The sequence below is a fragment of the Oryzias latipes genome, chromosome 19 (genome assembly GCF_002234675.1).
Source record: "Oryzias latipes chromosome 19, ASM223467v1".
Lineage (NCBI taxonomy): Eukaryota > Metazoa > Chordata > Actinopteri > Beloniformes > Adrianichthyidae > Oryzias > Oryzias latipes.
Window position 1 is genome coordinate 21,309,226 of NC_019877.2, and position 20,731 is coordinate 21,329,956.

The 20,731-nt window shown below is 43.9% G+C and overlaps 3 long non-coding RNA genes across 5 annotated transcripts in view; 2 read left to right on the forward strand and 1 right to left on the reverse strand.

Moving 5' to 3' along the window:
- The window catches only part of LOC111946473, a 35,281-nt gene extending 18,506 nt beyond the window's left edge, over positions 1 to 16,775 (forward strand). The window contains exon 4 of the long non-coding RNA XR_002872204.1: positions 14,710 to 16,775. This is a non-coding gene — a long non-coding RNA (uncharacterized LOC111946473). The remainder of the gene's footprint in view (positions 1 to 14,709) is intronic.
- Positions 1,588 to 2,938, reverse strand: LOC105358205. Its single transcript, XR_002872215.1, has 3 exons — positions 2,193 to 2,938; positions 1,951 to 2,012; positions 1,588 to 1,787 (listed from the first exon to the last, which is right to left on the reverse strand). It is a non-coding gene; the product is annotated as an uncharacterized LOC105358205 (long non-coding RNA).
- LOC111946474 lies at positions 12,758 to 14,263 on the forward strand. 3 transcript variants are annotated; one of them, XR_002872208.1, is made up of 4 exons: positions 12,758 to 12,893; positions 13,215 to 13,360; positions 13,652 to 13,759; positions 14,148 to 14,263. It is a non-coding gene; the product is annotated as an uncharacterized LOC111946474 (long non-coding RNA). The 3 variants fall into 3 exon arrangements; XR_002872206.1 differs by having other exon boundaries at positions 12,759 to 12,893; positions 13,652 to 14,263; XR_002872207.1 differs by having other exon boundaries at positions 12,759 to 12,893; positions 13,655 to 14,263.
- Positions 16,776 to 20,731: the final 3,956 nt, after the last annotated feature.

Genomic DNA, 20,731 nt, shown 5'->3' on the forward strand with positions numbered 1-20,731 from the left:
GAAGTGTCATTGGAATGCAGAGGAGGTCCACCGCCCTTTCACTTTCAGTGCAGCAATAGGTACGTCGAGCAGTCATCGTTGCAGCATCAGATCAAGGAATGCATGGGTGACATCCTTTCCTGGAAACGGAGAAGCTGATCGGGGCGTAGGGGTTCGCAGGCTCAGGATGCGATGCATAGATAAAAACAAAGCAGTATTAGTCTTGACAAGAATATAAAAATAACCCAGAAACTGATCAGTTTCAAAATGATTGAGATAAATGAAATAACAGTGCTTTTAAAGAACAAATCTGAGAAAGTGAAATTTAGTAGATAGTTAAGGAAAAGACCCATTGTGCATTCATCACACCCTAGAAACCATAATTACAAATTCCAACAGTGAAATGATAGTGAAATATATTACCTGCACGAAATCTTAACACCAATTTTTTTATATACTCCAATGATAAGAACAGTAACCTTTGACAGTTTCAGAGGGACCGTTTATTCCCTTTCGGGGTCACGGGGTTGCCGGAGCCTATCCCGGCCACTTGGGCGTAGGCAAGGGATACCCTGGACTGGTCGCCAGTCTGTCGCAGGGTGGAATATCCTCAATCACACATCCGTTCACTCTCACACTCACACCTATGGACAATTTAGAGTTGCCAATTAACCTATGAAGCATGTTTTTGGACGGTGGGAGGAAGCCGGATATCTCGGAGAAAACCCACGCATACACGGGGAGAACATGCAAACTCCAGACAGAAAGGTCCCCCATTGATGTGTTTTTCATGTCCCCCAGCCGGGACTTGAACGGGGGGCCTTCTTGCTGTGAGGCAAGAGCGCTAACCACTGCGCCACCATGCAGCCCGTTTTGATATTAGTGGTTCTCAAATTGGTGGACAACAAAGTACAGACTACTGAAATTTTAATTAGCCAAGGGCGTCTGGATATTGCAAAAGAGAACTTGAGAGCCATGAGGGATCATAGGTTTTGATAGTATTTTTGCTAGACTGAACCTCAAGCATTTAGAGGCGGAGTATAACAAGCCTCTAAATGGGGATGCATCTATCAGAGTGTCATCTGCTTGAGCAAGGCAGATTGACTGAATTGTGGACACAAGATTTAACTCTTGAACTAAGCTTGAGAGCGCAAGTGATATGTTCCCTACGGTCAGGGTAGAAATTGCTCAAGGCGTTATTTAAACGTCAACCAAGTCAACCGATGACACAATACTATCATTCACTATTGAAACAGCCTTAATATAATCTCCAAGGATGAAATAACTGGACGACCCCTTAAAAACCATCAGAGCTGTAGATTCTGGTGGCCGGACAAACACAAACGACTCTTCTTAAATCCTTTTCCCCCAAACCAGAAGGCGCAGACTCAGAAGAACAAGTGGAGGGAGCCTGAAGACACGACAGTCATCACAAAACCACTCCAAGCATAGAGAGGGAAAGATCAAACGCAAAACACGAAAATCCAGAACAGGAACACGGGGCCCAGGATCGAACTACCCAGAACAAGAACACAAGATGAACGGATGACCATATGTGACCGGTCGCCCTCTTACATTTGCACCTCAAATGGAGACTGGATTTCATAGAGGTTAAAAATATACAATTTATTAAAAACTTGACACAAATTCCATAAAAGAGAAAGTTAAAATAGACTCGGACAGTTGGACCGCACGCCAACACTGCATGAGGGCGGCTGCCTCCAGGATCGCCTCAGCCCCACTGCACCGGCGGGTAGCCACAAACACCACCAAGGGAGATCTCTGATCCAAACTCTCACCAGGAGTACCTGCTCAGTGCCCAAAATGCACACAAAAACACACCACAACCCAAACAGTGATTTAAAAGAAAATACAAAACAGAAGAGGTGCACCTGAGCAGGTCACCACTAATTTATGGGCCGAAAAACAGGGGGGGGGTCCCCCTTACACAACACTATGTATGGCACCCACCAGCTATCATAAGGATAAAAGGAGGAGGCAGCCACCTTCAGCCAGGTCCAACCACCAAGGTACTAAAATGAGCACAAAACAGTTTAAAAATGGATAAAAGCAAGGGTGTCAAGCTTGATTAAAACATTAAAAACAATGACTAAAAACACTATAAGCAAAACAGCAGTGGCAACTCTGCTTGAAAAGGAAAAATAAGTTAGTTCTCCCCTGGGACAAACATGTTTTACAAACCCTTATATTACCTCTCATGCCCCAGGGTCAGAATTCATGCCACCACCTGTTAATATAAATAGAATTTAAAATGTTGCAAACTCAAATGCTTAAAAACTTTAGTAAAAGGACTCAAATGATTAAAAGCTTTAGTAAAAAAGGTCCACATGTCAAGCTTACCCACCAAGGCCAAACCAGGAAACCAGCATCTAGATGGAACTCCCACTGCTGCTATTAATCAGCCTTGTGAGCCAATCACAGCTCAACAGACAGGTGCTGGCCATAAATGTTAAACTATGGAACACCATGAGGGACAAACCACCACCCACAGCCCTGTCTGTCACACATAGGACCAAAGCCACACCAAATGTCAGGTGGCCCAATCATTGACAAATCATATTTAACCAAAATAAAAATGAATAAACGACACGCTGCACAAAAGCCAGAGATGACATAATGGGGAGAGACAAGCATCAATAAACCATCCAGATCCATAGAAGAAAAATAAATCCGGATGGGTGGAGGACCATACATTATAGACAACGTGGAGACCCAGATTCGAAATTAAAGTTTTTTCCACAGAGATTCAAAAGACCAGGCACACAGAGGAAAGTTGGCCACCAAGAAATCATAAATAACTCGCAAAAAAAAAATGAAGGGCACCCATCACCTACAAATATCCAGTACAGGGCTTCTGATAATAAAGTCGATATTATGAGGACTGCCACGACAGCGGAAAGGTGAACCGACAAACACTTAGAGCGCCAACTGAAGGCCAAGAGACGCCACTGAGAGGCATAGAGGCAGAACAGTGAGACCATCAGTGACAGTCATCCTCAGCCTTATATCGCGTTCGGAGGAAAATTGGGACAGACAGCATGGGGAGCTGAAGAAAATGTATACTAATCCTGAAGGCGCATGGGGAACCAGGCCACTGATGCCCAGAAGATGAACTGCGAGGCGCTAACAGGTCCAGATCAAGTCACGTCAACCTGAACACTTCCCAGGGGCCACCCTCAGTGGCGGCTTTGAAAACGATGCCCCGGAAGAATCCATCACATAGCCCCCACAAACCTCCAAACCAAACCAGAGAGAGAATAACAAATTAACTGTCCAGCCGAGAAAACAAGGCCGCGACGAGACTAACACATTCACTAATGCATCCGACGCAAGTCCCTGAAGCCAGGGCAGGACCCACTGGGGTACACAGAGCGGGGAAAAACAGGCGGAGGAGAACCAGATGCAGAACGTGTGGGGGCAACGAACAAGGATCGCTGAGTGAATAAAATGAGCCATAGACGCTGCATAAGAGAGACCAATCATAGGGAAAATGTCCACAGAGCAGAGACGGGTCCAAGAGACACTGATTCACATTCTGACTAACCAGCAGCAACAACAACGAAGAAAATAAACAGAAGAACCGCCATAATAATAAAGCCAGCATCATATTAAAGATAGTAAAGATTCACACTGACTAAATATTTTCGTCATTATTTTCGTCACGAATATTTTTTTGCTGACGAAAACTAAACGAAAACTAGAAAATGAGTCACTGATGGGGACTAAAACTATGACTAAATTGATTGACATTATCGTCAACGAATAGAGGACGGGACGAAAATAGACTGTGACGAAAATCAAATCAGCAGACGGGAGACATAAACAAAAGAACCAATCGGCAAAACGGGAGAGACGAAACTGCATGAGAGAAGAGACCAATCACAGCTTGACTTATTTGACTGAGCTCCCGGGAAGACGGCATTTAAAGAGCGACAAAATGTCCAAAGCTGGGAGAAAAAGAAGGGGAGACTTGTGGGCTCACTTCACTTTTGACGAAGAAGAAAAAAAAACAAAGTGTAAAGCATGCGGAGCGATCATTCGTGGCAAGAACACAACAAATTTAAAAAGGCATTTACAGACGAGCCACCCGGATATTTTTCTCAAAGGTAAATTCACAACGATGTTTTTTTGCTTATTAAGCTACGCAAAATTGGAAGACTGCAGTGGCAAGATGTTGAAGCATTAAATATTACGAACTGAAAAATACTGTAAGATAGCTCCTTCTTAAAGTTAGAGATTTCCGGTTCCGGGTTACACGGCAGGACGCGTGGCGTGCCTCTCTGCGAATACAACTATCTTCAAATTACTTAAAAGGTTGATTTTCAAAAAAGAGAGCTGACCATGCCCCCGAAGAAACCCCAGGAATACAAAGACCTCAAAAAGACTCTTGACATTATTCAACAAAACGCCAAAAAGTTTTATGGAACAAGTGTCGGGTAAGCTAACGCCACTTTGGGATATGATGGAAGAGTTCCGAAGATTTCGGGCTCAAAACGAGCAGCGAGAAAACCGGGTCGAGATTCTGGAGAAAATACTGGACGATGTGGAACAGCAAGTAAGGATGAATAATGTCATTCTCACTGGAGTACCAATCAAGCCTCGAGCTAGCACTGCTAATGCTAGCGCTAGCGTAGCTAGCAGTGCCAATACGGAGATCGGTGCAGTGTCTTTGGAACAGCAAATACATTCATTTCTCACATCTAAAGGGATTTCCCTGGATCTCAATACCATCGAGACCTGCCACCTGCTCCCCAGGAGAAAGGAGACGGATAAACCAGCGATCCTCATCAGGTTTGTGAATCACAAACACAAGCTAGCTTTGATGACCCAAAGGAAACACCTGAAAGGTTCGGCTGCTTATCTGAACGACCATCTGACCAGAAGTAATGCTGAAATCTCAAAACATGCACGGCTTCTCAGGAAGCGTAAGCAGAGTGAGAACACTTGGGTTAAAGGCTGCAGGATTTATGTCAAACCGCTCGGTCCAGAGGACCGGTCCAAGGTTCTGGTTGTGAACACCATGAAGGACTTTGAGAAGTGTTTGATCACGGTCGTCTGAAACAACATGGAGCAATAAACCAAAGAGCCAAATAATTTCAAGAAATATGACACGTGGATTCCTCACTTTCTCTGTATGTCTGACGTAACCTGAATAACAGCAGAGTTCTGACCTGCAGACAACTTGACCTCAACTTTCACCGTCGCTGATATCAGCTGAAGAAGGATATGGACCTGAATCTAATGTCTGCAGACATAACATCGAAGAGAACTATTAACTGTTTTGAACCCAGGAGATCAGCTGTTATCAGTAAAAGAAGAAATACCAACCTTGGACAATCGACAGTTATGGACCCTTTTTACTCTTCCCCTACAGCATTACTTTATTATAAAAAAAAAAAAATACAAAAAAATATTTAAAAAAGTAAAACAAATGATTAATCACTTATTGAAAATTGTTAAATTGATTGACTTTTAATGATATTACTTCACTTTCTCCAAAACTTGATAAATTGATTCAAAAATCTTTCCTAATGTAGCATAATTTTGCACGTTTTTAACTTTTGATACTTGATGAAATTTTTGCTATGAAAATTCCTGAAACAGTGTTGTCTGCTTTACTGATATAGTATTATGTTTTATTCATATGAATGGCTTTTATAAGTAACATAATCTGCATATAGTTCAGATGACTCATCTGCATTTGCCATGTTGATTTCTAAAATAGTTATTTTTGACGTAATACTTAAGTAATTCATCTTTGTCATGTGCTTTATCGATATCTTATGATTCTTAATTCTGTCTGATAAAAGCTAGGAACCGGATATTGATAAATCATGTAATAAAATGGCTACACTATAACGGGGTGGGATTATATAAGTTCGCTTCCTCCCACTCCCTTTCAAGCAATATTTATTAATATGTCTAATTATCCTAAGTTTGATTAGTTACTGTATGAATGTATAAATGATGTTCATATTGCTGTTGTGTATTATTTCTACTTAATTGCTTGAAATAAACCATTTCAAATCAAAAATCAAAAAGATGAGAGCACCATATACTAATACGTAATACTGTGCTATACAATAGATTAATACTAATGTTTAGTATATTTTATAATGTTCTACTTGTTGACAATATCATATATATTTCTAGATTAGTCATGTAACGTGACTGTTCACATCCTATCGTTATACATACTAATCTAGCAATATTGTGGTATTTAAAACATACAATATTGCTAGACAAATGAATACCTTATAAAATCTTTTTTCTTTATCCACCTAGCTGCCAACTTAATAAATATTTACTCTTTTCATACTTTTATTTGCTTTTATTGCTTTAATATTTACTGCTTGCACAAATAAAGTGATTAAAATGAATACATAATATAAACATATTTAAATTATTTTCCTTTTTTATGTCACAGCTCCAGAAGTCTCCTGATGAAGGCGGTGAACCAAGCGCAAAAAAGGCAAAAATGTCTAATCAAAACATTGCTGAAGCACTGTTAGGTACTACAAAGTACAAAAGCAATGCCAGAGAACAACAAGTAAAAGAGGAGGCTATAGCAAAATGGATTGGACGGTCAGGGTTACCACTGACTACAGTAGAAGATGAGGACTTTTTTCTCATGATAGAAGTATTTGATAAGAAGCTGACAGTGCCAAAGAAAACAAAGATAAACAATCTGATTGAAAAACACTATGAGGAAGAAATTACAAAGTTTAAGAAACGGCTGTGTGGTGCTCGTAAAGTGTCAATTGGAATTGACCTATGGACTAAAAAGGGACTGTCTGCATCATTCCTTGGCATAAGTTGTTGCTTTTTTTGTGTTGATCAAAACAATCCAGAACACATCCTGCTCGCTCTTGAACAAGTTGCCCATCCACACACTGCCCAGTCCATTAAGGCCTGCGTGGATAAGTGCATGCAGGAATGGGGCATTTCAAATGACAAAATTCTGACTGTAATAACAAACAATGGTAGCAATATGGTAGCAGCATTTAAACACACTACTCAAGAAGAAGAAGAGGCTAGCTCAGGGGATCAAGAGGAGTCCCCCCGAGGTGAAAGTGATTCAGAGGAGACTGAAGACCATCAGTAAGTCACTTTTATTCATAATTTCATTTGACAGTAAATTAATGTATTAACTCATTTACCTGATTTGTTTTTACTTTCTTTTTGGTAGCTATCAAGACATGGAGATGGATATGGAAAGGATGCCATGTATGGTTCACACGCTGCAGCTTGTGGTCCACATGCTAAACAAGGAGTCAAGTGTGAAGCGAATCTTTGACAAAGCATGATTAATTGTGAAGCTCTTTCGCAAGTCATCTGTTGCAACACAGAAGATTTTGGATAAGTGTGGCCTAATTGTTTTGAATGATTGTCCCACGCGCTGGTCCAGTACATATCACATGATTGCACGACTCCTCAAAGTTAAAGATCCTCTTTGTGAAATAGCAAATGAGATGGGGTGGGACAACTTACTTTCTAGTGAGTGGCAGAAGCTCAGCTCATTGCATGAACTCTTGTTGCCTTTTGCCGAACACACACAGACTCTTCAGAGTGACACAATGTCTATGTCACTGATCGTCCCTGCCCTCTTGGATTTGCATAGCCACCTTACTGATTTTGAAGAAAACACAAGTCATCAGGATTTTGCCACTCTAGCACGAAAAATGAAAGTTAATTTAAACCAGCGCTTTGCCTGGGTATTGGATTCATCAGATGAAAAGTTCTCTCCAGTTGTTGCCGCTGCTTTCTTTCTCAACCCTACTGTGTGTGATACTCTCCTCGATGCTGCTGATGACAGTGTTCAGGAACTTTTTAAGCAGCAGAGGGTATGTGGTCCAGTGCACTCAGAGTCAAGAGACTCACCCTGATGATGATGATGTGGAGGAACTGAATAGACCAGAGCCTGATCCTGAACCACCATCCTCCTCCTCAAGGCAGCCAGTCTTCAGATTTCTGTCCAAATGTCGTGCAAAGCCTAAACCGAAGTTATCCACATGTAGCATCAGGCAGCAACTGAGCAAGTATAAGGAAGAGCTCTCACAGCCCATTACTTGTGATTCAGGAATCCAGTTTTGGCTTGGGAAATGTGACACATTTTATCACAGCTTGAAACCATTAGCATTAGATCTGTTGGCTATGCCGGCTTCGCAAGCTTTTGCAGAGAGAGTTTTCAGTGTCACAGGTGACCTAACCAGGGGAAAGCGTAACAGAGCAAAAGTCACTTTAGCACCAAGTGCTTTCTTGAAAATGAATAGAGGTAAATAAGTGTTGCTATTCTGTGGTTGAATTGCCAGCATTGTGGTAGCAAGAAGAAAATGTCGTTCAGTGCACTTTAGATTCTAAATTAAAAATGTTTGCAGTTATTGTTCAGCTCAGCTGTAAGCTTTAAGGTCATGGACCTAACTATTTTTCTTTTATTGACGGTGAATTGGCAGCTAGTTATTGTTTGAATTACCATGACAGTGCTTGTTGCTGCAAAAAAACTTTTGATTTGAAATAAAGACACCGTTGTATTGACATAAACTTGAATTTGTGTTTTATATATTTTGGTTAAGTTTGTTTCCTATACCAAACTTTAAAAATATTGTAAAAGATTGTCTAGTAAATCTGTCATTGATTTTAGTTGACTAAAATACCAAGCAATTTTAGTCGACTAAAATAAGACTAAAATTAAAACAAATCAGATGACTAAAACTTGACTAAAACTAAAAAGAATTATAGTCAAAGGACTAAGACTAAAACTAAATTAAAATTTTGTGTCAAAATTAACACTGCTCCCAAAGAAGAAAACAGCAACAGAAAAAAATGCTAAAAGCCACGATAAATTCAGCCAGCATGAGAAACCTGTCCAACGAGGACCGCCAGCCTTCACAACCACAGAAAAGACCCCACAACCCCTGAAACAACAACCGGACGACGCAGAACTTCGCAGCAGAAAAGGAATCAGAAGTGCATCATGAAGGACCATGAGACAAAACTACAATTCCCAGGGTCCTTAGGGGCGTGACGTCACCGAAGTAAACAGGAAGCAAGAATGCAGCCTTAGAAAACTACACGGGAAAAGAACCGCATGCCGCTCACCGTAGAAATTCGGCTGACCACGGCAGACGAAAAGACCCGGACTGCTCCTGATCGGGGCCACGGACATCCCGAACATCGCGGAAAGCACCCCCCCTGCAGATGCACGCGACCGCAGCGAAACGAACGCGCTGTGCACTCTCAGCTGCCCGCTGATTGCCGCAAAAGGAGAGCAGACGCGACGAAACAAAAACCCCACATCAGAAAAAAGGGGATCATCCATCCAAAGGACGGGGGGAACACAGGAAGACGCCGAAAGACATGGAGACCCGCGGGCACGGAGACCGGCGAAGAATGAGCGCTGAAGGTAAGAAAGAGAATGAACGACTGCGCACCTGGGCTTAAATAGGACGCTGAGCAGGTGAGTTAATTGACTGAACCACCCTAGGGTATTTACCTGTAAAACACTGCAGCGAGTATCTGCCTGAAATACAATAAATCGTCATTTCTGGTCAACTTTAATCATTTCTTTATTTCTTTGTTTTTTTTAAAGTTTGTAACATCTTCAAATTTTCAGCCATTTCTACAGCAAATTCAGCTCCTTCCAGTAAATAAATATTGTCAAATGTTTTTTTTAGTAAATGTCCCCACTGCTTATTTCTCTTTGAACGTAGCTCTAGTTTTCTCTTTTAGGATCTGTTGTCAGTCAGTTAGAACCTCATAAATGTCTAAAGTTTCTCTAAAATGTTCAAATGTTGCTGCAGTGTAGAGACAGGTCTGTGATTTGTGACGCTGTGCTCATCCTCAAACTCATACAGTGGAATAACTTTTGCTCTTTTCTTTCTGTTGGGAAAATGCCCTTTAGTATTGCTGTTGGCCGCACAAAAGTCTTCAACAACTTTTAACCATTCTGACTTTTAGTTTTTGACTCAGGGGTCTGCAACCTGACAGAGGTCACCATGAGAAAAATGAGCCTCTGGGAGCAACACTGTCATAGACCAGCAGGTGGAGCAGCAGTTTGCATTAGAGAAGTGACTTCTAATATGTCAAAGTGGACGAGCTTTTAGATTTGATGTGAGAAGTTGTAAAATAGGATGTGAGAACTTGCGCACCAAAAATCTGCATCTGTGAGTAAAAATCTTCAGCTGTAAAGTTTGACAAACAAAATCGAAACTGACAAATTACCGTTTTTATGTTTTCATCTAGAGTTACAACCTCCAACTGGTGTTTACAACTGCTCGAATTTGCGGCTACGAACCACAGCTCGCTACAACTGCGCTCGGACTTTTGACACGTTCCCTGCGAGTGTCTAAATGGATCTGTGTCCAATAGTGGAACATGGGGGGCAAGGGGGTGTCAACCAATCAGAGTGCAGGACTCAGAAGACTTGGTAAAGTTAAAAAGATCTTCCCAGATTCAGACTTCCAGACTCAATAACTCTTCTAATAAACGTTCAAATGGGACAACAAGTCTCTCAATCATTTTGTATGAACACAGAGTGAACTCCATTTACAGCTGGAGAAGAACAATTCTCCTTAGAAAGCAGGAAAAAACATCTTTTTTCTTTGGAAATGCATTTGTAGTTATTGAGATTAAAAGCCCTCGCTCATGATTTCATCACCATGAGGCACCTTTCAGAGGACAGTAAGGAGACTTATGCTGCCAAAGAACAAAACCTCATGAGAGAGGCCCAGTTTTCAGGAATGAAGGTAAAGTCTCCAGCAGCTGATGGTGCCTCTGTGGATGTGAGTGAGGTGCTTGAGGAAGAACTGCAGGATGGAATGTCAAATGCTTCAAAATCATATATCAAGATCAGTGACACAATCAGACAGACACAATGACACAACTGTTGGTAATGAACTAAAGAAATATTGCTGGGGAAGGTCCATCACCAACAGAAGAGAAGACCAACAGAACAGAAACAGCAAAGAGCCAGTTTTCATGTCCTAAACCAGGGGTCGGGAACCTATGGCTCGCGAGCCATATATGGCTCTTTTGATGGTCACATGTGGCTCGCAGACAAATCCTTAATTATACTTTTTTTTTCATTAGACCAGTCCTTTTCGGGCGCGATGCGATGCCAGAGGCGCGCAGTAGTAGTGGTGCTTGGAGAGAAAACTATCAGTTTACTGTTATCTATTATTTCACAGAGTTTGTACCACCCGCAAACCTGTGAATTGCTGTGCCTAAAACTGCGCGCTCCCGTCTCTGAGAAAGAGCGCACAGTTGCGGGGACGGGATGTGTGAGGAAGAAAGCAGGGGGTGGGGGGGACAGGCAGCAGGTGAATTGCGTAGGGATGGTAAAAACGTAAAACCCACTGCCCGTCACTCACTGCGGCGTGTGAGTGTGTGTTTGTCTCCACATCTGCATGTGATCAGTCTGTCTCACATCTAAAGAACATTCAGACCTACGATCACGTTTAAAGTCTCAACGCCTGCATGAAGCAGAAACTCACCTGGTATCAGCCAGACTAGACAATCAGCAAAACTACCACGAGAAATACTCATCATTTATCAGCAACAGTATAACAATGTTATTCAAAAGAATCCACAGACTTATTGTACTTTAAAAGTGTTGAAATTACATCAAAGCACACATTCACTTGTACTTTTAGTTTTAAACATATTGTCGCGGTCTGAGTTTAACTTGGCTATTGGGCAGCGTTAAAAGTTCTGGAGTTCATTGAACGCATCAAGCAGAGATCTGATTGGCCCTCAGTTCTGTCGCTCAGCCTGTTGTTAGGGAGTTTGGACCAATGGGGTTCAGCTATGGGCCGAATAAGGGAAATGGGAGGGCTGGAGCGGGAGCAGGGGAATGTAAAATTGGGAGAAGCGCTCTCGTCTCGGCGGGAGAGATTCAGGAGTTGCTGAATTAATTGTATGCCGTTTGTTGCGGTCTCCAGTAACCAGAATAAAGACCCTTAAAAGAGTTTAAGTCTCCATGCCTCAGTGTGGGAAAGGGACGCTACATTATTGTATGGCTCTTTGGAAATTACATTTAAAAATATGTGACGTTTATGGCTCTCTTGGCCAAAAAGGTTCCCGACCCCTGTCCTAAACAAAAATTCTGGAAGGATGGATGGATGACTGGATGGATGGGTGGGTGGATGGATGGATGGGTGGGTGGGTGGGTGGGTGGATGGATGGGTGGATGGTTGGGTGGATGGGTGGAATAAGACACCCACAGTGTAGAAACGAGCGCTACTGCAGGTCTGTCATTCCCACCGCTATCAGACTGCACAACTCTGTATTATCAGGTCATCAAAAATGTGCACATATATAAATGTACCTATTTACTGATTTGTTTGATCTGATATCTGGTGATTTGCAATTGTACTATCACTTTATTTTTCTTTGGGCTTCCTTGATGGGTAAATTTCTCCCTGAGAGATAAATAAAGTTCCATTAAATTACTCAACCAAAGCAAGAAATTCATTTTCTATTTTTTATTTCATTTTACTTAATTTTGTAAGAGAAAACAATTCCTTATAAATCTAACTCAGGTTAAAATACCCTTGAAAAGAAATAAAAAAAATAAAAATATATTAGAACAGAAGACAAACATAAAAGGGAAATTGTTTAAAATGTCATTTCATATTTGTTCTCTTTTATTTTGAAAAGGTATGCAGTCGCTGGGTGACGTGAACCACGTGACCGACAACAGCCAATCAGGTTGTTGCAGATGTGAGAGCTTTCCTGTAAGTTAGCAGAGCAGCCATTATGCAGTTTATCAAACGAGGGAGAAGATGAGATGATCAGAGATCAATAAAAGTTTGGTTTTTGTTCATTTTACTCGGTGGTGAAGTTGGGTATTGCCTGAAGAAAAAATACTACTTTCATGTACTCAACGGGACTTGGTGAGTGTGTTAAAAATATATTTAATTTGCATAAATTTCATATTTAACAATGTTTTATTAGTAAATGTCATGAAATGGCAGACTAAGGCAGTGAATTTATGTTGTTTTATGTTTTATTTGTCAAGTTGTAGATGTTTTGGCGCGTTAATGTAGGCCTCGCGCGGACATCCAACCGCCATTACGTGATGCGAAACTTGAAATAGTTATGTTTAAAAGATAAAATTAAAAAGGCGACCTTATTTTTATTTATTCGTACTGACTGCCTGGTGTTTTATTTAGCTTATTTGAGTGTATTTTATGTTTGTCTGATGGGCCATGAAGGTTGGGCCGAATAAAGCGGATTGTTTTCTGAGATCCATGAGCGGAAGAAACAAGATGGCGAACCAACCCTGAACCATGAAAGTGATCCTAGCGAAGGACCAAGCGCCCTCTGCTGGACACTGGACAACCTTTTTCTGCTGGAACTGGTAGGAATGGAAGCGTTTCTGTAGCATAACTAAAAATATAAGTCAATACCAGAAATGCTTTTCTTTTCTTTTAAAATGGCTTAATTCAAATATATATCTGGTGTGTCAGAAGATTCATAATCCCTGTTGTAAAAGTAAAACATGTTTAAGCGGCCTTTGAGCTCTCATTAGTTTCCTCATCTGTAATAAATAAAAACAGGAAAGCATTTAGTTGAATTCTTTATAGCATTCAACCAAATGTTTTCCCTAATGTTTAAGTGCCTTACGGGTGAAGTTACACCTTTCCGCCAGCAGGTGGCGTTTGAGTCTGTGAGGCGGCATGGAGACGTTAGCCAGCATCAAAATGGCAGAAGGACCAGAGTCATCGTCTGTCGACTTTGTTGCTCTCCAGTCTTACAGGTTGGTAAGGCAGTAAGATATGCAAAATGGATCATAAAATATAAATATTCAACACATTTAATTGAGAGGTATCACTTTAGTGAACAAATACTGCACTGTTATTTAGGGGTTTAACAGTACACTAAAATCTCAAATCAGTTCAGAATTTCAATGGACTCTGCTCAATACATTTTTTTTCTGCCTTTTTTGCTACAAAAAGGCAGAAAAAAAAGTCTTGCGAAATGCATTTATTGGTTTTATATAAGAATAATAAAATTAACCTATGGTGGTGATCTGCTATATAAAATAAAACAACTATTTGATGTCAGGAACCAAAAACTTTGGATACTTAACAATGGCCTCAAAAAGACAAAAAACATTTTAACTTGCACAATTTTCTTTCTTGTAGACCCGATTTTTACAGTCTGGTGATGCCGTTTTAAGTTGGATAACAGATTAGATGTTATCTGTGGCTGATGCTATCTTCATGTAAGAATAAAATGTGGAAACACAGCATTCAACTTCTCCAGCTGTCTTTTCCTTTTATCCCCAAAAAAATCCAAAGTGTTCCCACACAGGAGAGCATGAGGGGGGCGGGGGTCCATTCTATTGCCCTACTCATAATTTGTATTCATTGCCAACATCAAGTTCATCGCTGACATAGTGGAGAACACCACACCTCACCAGTGCAAATTTCTGGGCTATGTCAACCCCTGGATATTATATTTTATTTCTGAGACCTCTATCTAATAATCAGGATCCAAACTTGCCTTCAAAACTCTTTTTCTAGGACATAGTTTCTGCAGAGCAGCAGGAGTTCATTAGAAATTCACCTCTGAGTTGTGGGCGGGGCCATGAGCATGGAGCCACCTCGCCCCCTTCCCCTAGCAACAAAAACAGCCAGAAATATTAGAGCTATTAGAGCTTTTTTCAGATTTTCCAAAATCTTCATTGCGATTCCTTTTGTCCAGGTAAACGCAGCTGAGGCATCAACATCCCATCACTCCAGCCAGCCTTCAGCTCAGGGACCAGAGGTTCAGGCACTTACCTCCAGACACATGATATGAACACCACCGCTGGCATTGTGGCCTCAACCATGTCTGGTAATCCCTATTCCAGCAATAACAAGGACCCTCTGCTCAGCTGACTTGAGGGGGGGGGCAATGGAAAGAAATCCTTTTTCCTGTTGCTCTAAATGGATAGCTATTAATACACTTATTTAATACAGTTAATATCATCTTATTATACTCTGAATGTCAGAATCCAGCTTCTGCTCTGATGAACATCAATCCCCATATTAATAATGGCCCCCCCCTGAAAATCCTCCCTAAAAGAAAAGAGGGATAAGCTGCAGTCAGAAAGTTCTGAACGATCCTCACGGACACACTGACCCAACCACGGTGGGAGCTCACCTTAGTCGGGCAGCTGTGCTGCAGCACGGTCCTCCCTTTCCTCAGCCTGGTAGGGCTGAAGATTCCAGAGGAGACAGTCCACGGCAGCCCCGAAGGGCAGCCGAAAACAAGAACTGCCTCCCCTGGCCGTGCAGCCGGACTGCTGCCGAATTCCAGGGAGGGCGGGGGGATCTGTGGGAGGGGGATGAAGACGATGCAGATTTGAGCAGATCTTTGACACCCCCTACTACAGGGGTCAGGGACCCCATTCTTCAGCTCCACCTGGAAAACGGTGAGGACACAATCAGATCTATTTCCTGTTCTTCAAACAATGATGAATTTGGGTTTTAGTAAAACATCGTTGCTGTCGCTCACCTGAATCCTGTGGTTCCCCTTCACCACGTGGACACAGGTTATGATGTCACCATAGGGCGATATCATAAAACCTGTGCCCACACTCCTAAACAAGTTCAGGAGGGATACACTTCTAACGAGATGTTGCATATTTCTATTTTAGAATAAATGTTGTATATCTTACTGGGTTGCCAACCTATTGTTGGAATGGACTCGGAGCTGCTGCCAGACATTGTCATGTTCTGTAGCCTCACTGACTGAAGCTTGAGGCACTTCTGTTTTTATTCAAATACAAGTCACGTTTTATAACAATATAAATAAATAAATATAAACGATACGTTTTTATCAATGGTTAAACAGGGTTAATGACTAAACCAACAAGAAGGCATCCAGAAATGATTTTTTCCAAACACAGGATTTGTTAGCTGTCCTATGAAGTCTGGACCACAGAACAAATCCTGAAGGTTGTTGAGTTTTTTCAGAAAAAAAAAGAAAACAACACTTATGGTGAAAAAAAGTAAAAATCTATTTATTTAAAGCACAAAATGATGAGAATCTATGTCCTGATAGCAGCAGAAGCCACACCACAGAAGGAATGGTGGCGTCCACAATATCAGGGATAACCTCCCGCCTCCTTAAAAGGGGGACGGAGCTCCCTTCAGGTGAGGGGGGGCTTTGAGAATCTATTGTAGTACTTTTAAATGATTGATAAGAAGAAAAGGGAGAGGACAAAGAGGAAGCACATTCTCACCAATGTTGTTACATGGATGAGGGCGATGTCATTATCCTCATCCACATTTTCAATGGTGGCCTGCAAATAACCCCCACTCTTCAGCTTGACCTGAATCCTGTGGCTCCCCTTTACAACGTGGGCACAGGTTATAATATCACCATAGGGTGAGATTATGAACCCTGTGCCCCCACTCCTGAATGTGCTCCTAAGGGATGCACTTCTAAAGAGAGACAGAGGGGACAACAGATTTAAAGGGCATGTATGCCATGCAATTCTTAAGCTTACATGCATATATATATGACAATATGTTACCTTTGGCTCACTTAAGAACGATTTTTGAAAATAAAGTTAGTTATTTAAGTCGCTTTTGCATATTTGTATATTGGTATATTTGTGTACATATATATATTTGTATATTTATATATTTACTTTTGTGTGTGTGTAAGATAATTGTTGTTTTCTTCTTTCTCTTTACACCAATGTGGGACAGTTTGCAATTTTGTTGTACTGTTGTACCAAGTGTGTGATTGTACAATGACAATAAAGCTTTATCTATCTATCTTTATCTATCCATTTAGATTTACGCAGAAACATTAAAAAGTAGGGGTGTGTAATGGCAAGAGTCTGGCGATACGATGCGGATACCGATATTGTACTGGAACTCATTTTCTTTTTTTAAATATGACTTGGAAAAAACTCTACCTGATTTTTTTTTTTTTTTTAACTTGTCCTGTCCAACAGCTAGGCAAACAGATGAGAGCTGAGGGCCTCTTGTGTTGGACATATTTTATTTTAACAAGAAGGGTTATTCATCTTCAGACAAACCAAAGGTATGTCTGAATAAACCCCTTTTGTAATTGAGGCCAAAATTTATTAATTTCAATCATGTTTGAAAATCTTTGGTGTTGGACCGGACGGAAAAGGAAAGAGGGGAAGAAGAGAGAGGGACGTTAGAGAGAGGGGGGGGTAGGAGGGTGATAATAGGAGGGGAAGGGGGGTAAGACCATGAAGCAGCATAGAGCAGACAGGTTTACTGGTTGTTTATCGTTACGGTACAGTTCAAATGTAGTACAAAAAGGGCGGGGCCTGTTCACACACACTCAAATATTATCAACACACCTGCTAGCCGCAAAAATGTCCACATGTCAACATGCACACAAAACAGATAGTGTTCACGAACGCATACCTATGCCTTTAAACCAACTAGTGTGAAATCTTTCATTCATTCAATCATGCAAACTATTAGTGCAAAGGTGAGCTAACACCTGTGCTCAGGTGAGTGTTTATGTTCTTCTAAAATGGATGGTGGAATGTGAAAAGAAGGAGGAGGAGCGCCCAGCCACCCCCACATCCATACTCCCGCCGCAGCAGCAGCGGCAGCCGGAATTCCCCCAACGCCACACGGGAACAGGCAGGGAACAACCGCCCCCCGGGCGACCAAGACCGCCACCCAGGCCAGGGCCAGCCGGACCGCCGCGAGGCCCCCAGAGCCAGAGAGCAGGGAGGCGCAGAGGGAAAGAGAGCGCCGCCCCAGCCCAGCCAGGAAAGCAGCCCCCCGCCGCGCCGGAAGAGCCCAACGCAGGGCCCCACCGGAGAGGGACGCCCACAGCCCCAGACGAGCACCCCACCACCACCCAGGAGTTCCGGGCATCCCCCCGCCCCGACCCCAGGTACGAGCCAGGACCCCCCAAGGGAGACCCGCTCCGCACTCCAGGCAGCCACCCACCCGGCCCACGGTTGGTCCAGGTAGGAGCAAGGCAGGGGCCCGCCGCCCCCGCCCAGGAGGGGGGAACCCCGGGGAAAAAAGGGCGGCCCACAAGGGATGTTATAAATATGGCCCGACCAGGCTCGGCCATGTTGGAAGTTTGGCGGGGCCCAGCGCCCAGGGGCAAGGACCAGGACCCACCCCCCAGGGACACGAACACCCCCGGCTCAGGTGTAATATGAACCCCCCCACCGTGCGGAGAGAGCACCGCCGGGCCCAGGAAGCCGGCACCCAAGGGACACGGCCGCCATCGCCAAGGGGCCCGCACCCCCCACCAGGGAAGGGGTAGGGGACAGATGGACCCAGGTCCCACCTTCCTTGTAAAATGTGTGTGCGTGTATGGGTGTTTGAGAGGGTGTTTGTGTGCATGTGTGTGTGTTTATGTTTGAATGTATATATTGAAGGGGGAGGGGTGTGTGTACTAAGGGGGGTGCAGTTAAAATTGGCGAGTAGGGCACTAAGGGGACATCTCCTGATTACTCACAGTGATGTCCCCTCACCCTCCACACCAAGGGGCCCTAAATGTCTAAGGTGCGGTTAAAATTGGCGGGTAGGGTGCCAGGAGGACATCTGCTGCTTGCTTGCAGTGATGTCCAAGCACCCCCCCTACCAAGGACCCTACATGTCTAAGGTGCAAATAAAACCGAAAGAAGGGGGGCCCACTCCATACGGCAACCATAGGAGGGGGGCCACTCCCAAGTAGCCCCCCCCCAAGGCGCATCGCAGGCTAGACCCCCCACCCCCTCACCCTAATATGAGGTTATATAAGGAAGGGGGTAAGTTGGGGACAGCTGGTAGACTGTCCCCCGGTGGTCAAACAGCCGTCCCCCAGCCCACCCCCAGCAAAGGGGCCAGGGCCACCCAGCCCAGGGGCCCACCCCCGGAGGCGCCGACACCCCAGGCCCGGCACCACCCACCCCACACAGAGAGAGAGGAGCCAGAAAGCGTCGCCCCCCCCCGGAGCAAGCCCAGGCCCCCACCCCCAAACGCCGGCCCTAGAAGAGCTCTGGTCAGGCCTCGACGGGACCGAGGAGGCCAACCGGCCGAGGCAACCACTGATTGCCTCAGCGGAGACCCCGACCCGCTAGCCCCCCCGACCCGTACTAATAATGGGCCCCCCCTCCCCCCAGAACGCCCCCCCACAGGACAGGGCCGACAAGCCCCCCACCCCACCCCACCCCAGACCCCGCAGCCGAAGCGGGTGACACCCAGAGCGACCGGGGGCCCCGAGAGGGTTGTCCCGTCCCGCCCCAGAGCCAGGGAAGGGCCGATCCCAGCCCCAGGTGCAGATGGGCAGCCCATCCGGCGCCGCTGGGCCCCCCCCACCCGAGCAGGGCCCCCCGCCAACCCCACCCAGCACAGGCAAAGGGACCACCCCCCCAAGCCAAGCCAGACCACCACCCCACCCCCCCACCACGCACCCCCACACCCAAGCCCAGAGGACCACGCAGCGCCCCAGCCCGCCCCACCCAGGCACCGGACCCGACCCCCCGACCAACGGAGCCCCCCACCGCCCCCGCCAGGCACCGGAAGCCCCGACCCCCACCCCAAACCACGGCAGAAGGGCAAGGAGCAGCGACGACCAAGCCCCCCACCCCCTAAGTCATGGAGTCAACCACAGGAGACCAGAGAGACTGAATTCTTTCAAAGTTACTTGAGCTTTGGGCTGACATTTTTTCCAAGCTGATATGATCAAACAGCAGATTTCTGTGTTGACTTATGTTTATATTTTTCTTGTTTTTCCAATTTATTAAAATAGTTTTTTTGGCAATACAAAGAGTTATGAAAATGATAGAAGCTAATCCTTCTTCTATATCGATGGCACTCAACCTGATTTTCAATACGTCTTCAATTGTAATAAAATCGACAAATTCAGTTTATTTAATGATTACGATGTTAAGCACTGCGACTGAATCTCATAAGTTGCTTTTCCCCAAACAATTTCATAGTGCTTTTATTTTGGTAACTTTAAACATAGAAAGGTAACGGTCAACATTGTCTAACTCCCACAACAAAATAAATGGTAAATGGCGTATAGCCATATAGCGCTTTTCTACCTACAAAGATAAAACGCTGTACAGTCACAGACCCAGTCACACACTGATGGCCGCTCCGCTGCCAAACAGGCGCCCGCCTACCACCAGAGGCAAGATGGGGTTCAGTGTCTTGCCCAAGGACACTTCGACTCATGGGTGTGCAAGGCGGAAATCAAACCTGTAATCTTACAATCATGGGTCGACCGCCCTACAGCTGCACCACGGCTGCCCGTCAATTTCAGTATAAAAAAACTGGAATGAATGTGCTTCAACCAATAAGGTTCTAAAAGTATGATTGGGGAAATAAAGGGCTGTTTATTTTCATCATTGCTTAATGTAGCTTCTCCAGGACTTTTAAACAGTTTTGGAGTCTGGATGGTGCTTCAAAAATAAAGGGGGAAAAAACAATTCTTTCCAGAATCAAAGTGTGATGATGAGGCAGCATAAGAGAATGCAGCAGAGTTTCTTTGATGTGGCTAAGATGCTTTGTTTACATGACAGTCTGCACTGCACCGCTGCAGCCAGGCTTTCTCACACGCAGAGGTAAACTAGTGATGGTCATCGTTTTTTCAGACCGTTGTACACATCAGTCTCATCCAATAGGACGCTTAACCAGAATCTTTTGCTGGGAGGTTCTGCAGAACCTTGGCCCGCTTTGCAGATGCTACGTGCATTAGCCACCGTGCAGCTGCACTGCATCACTCGTTTTTATCT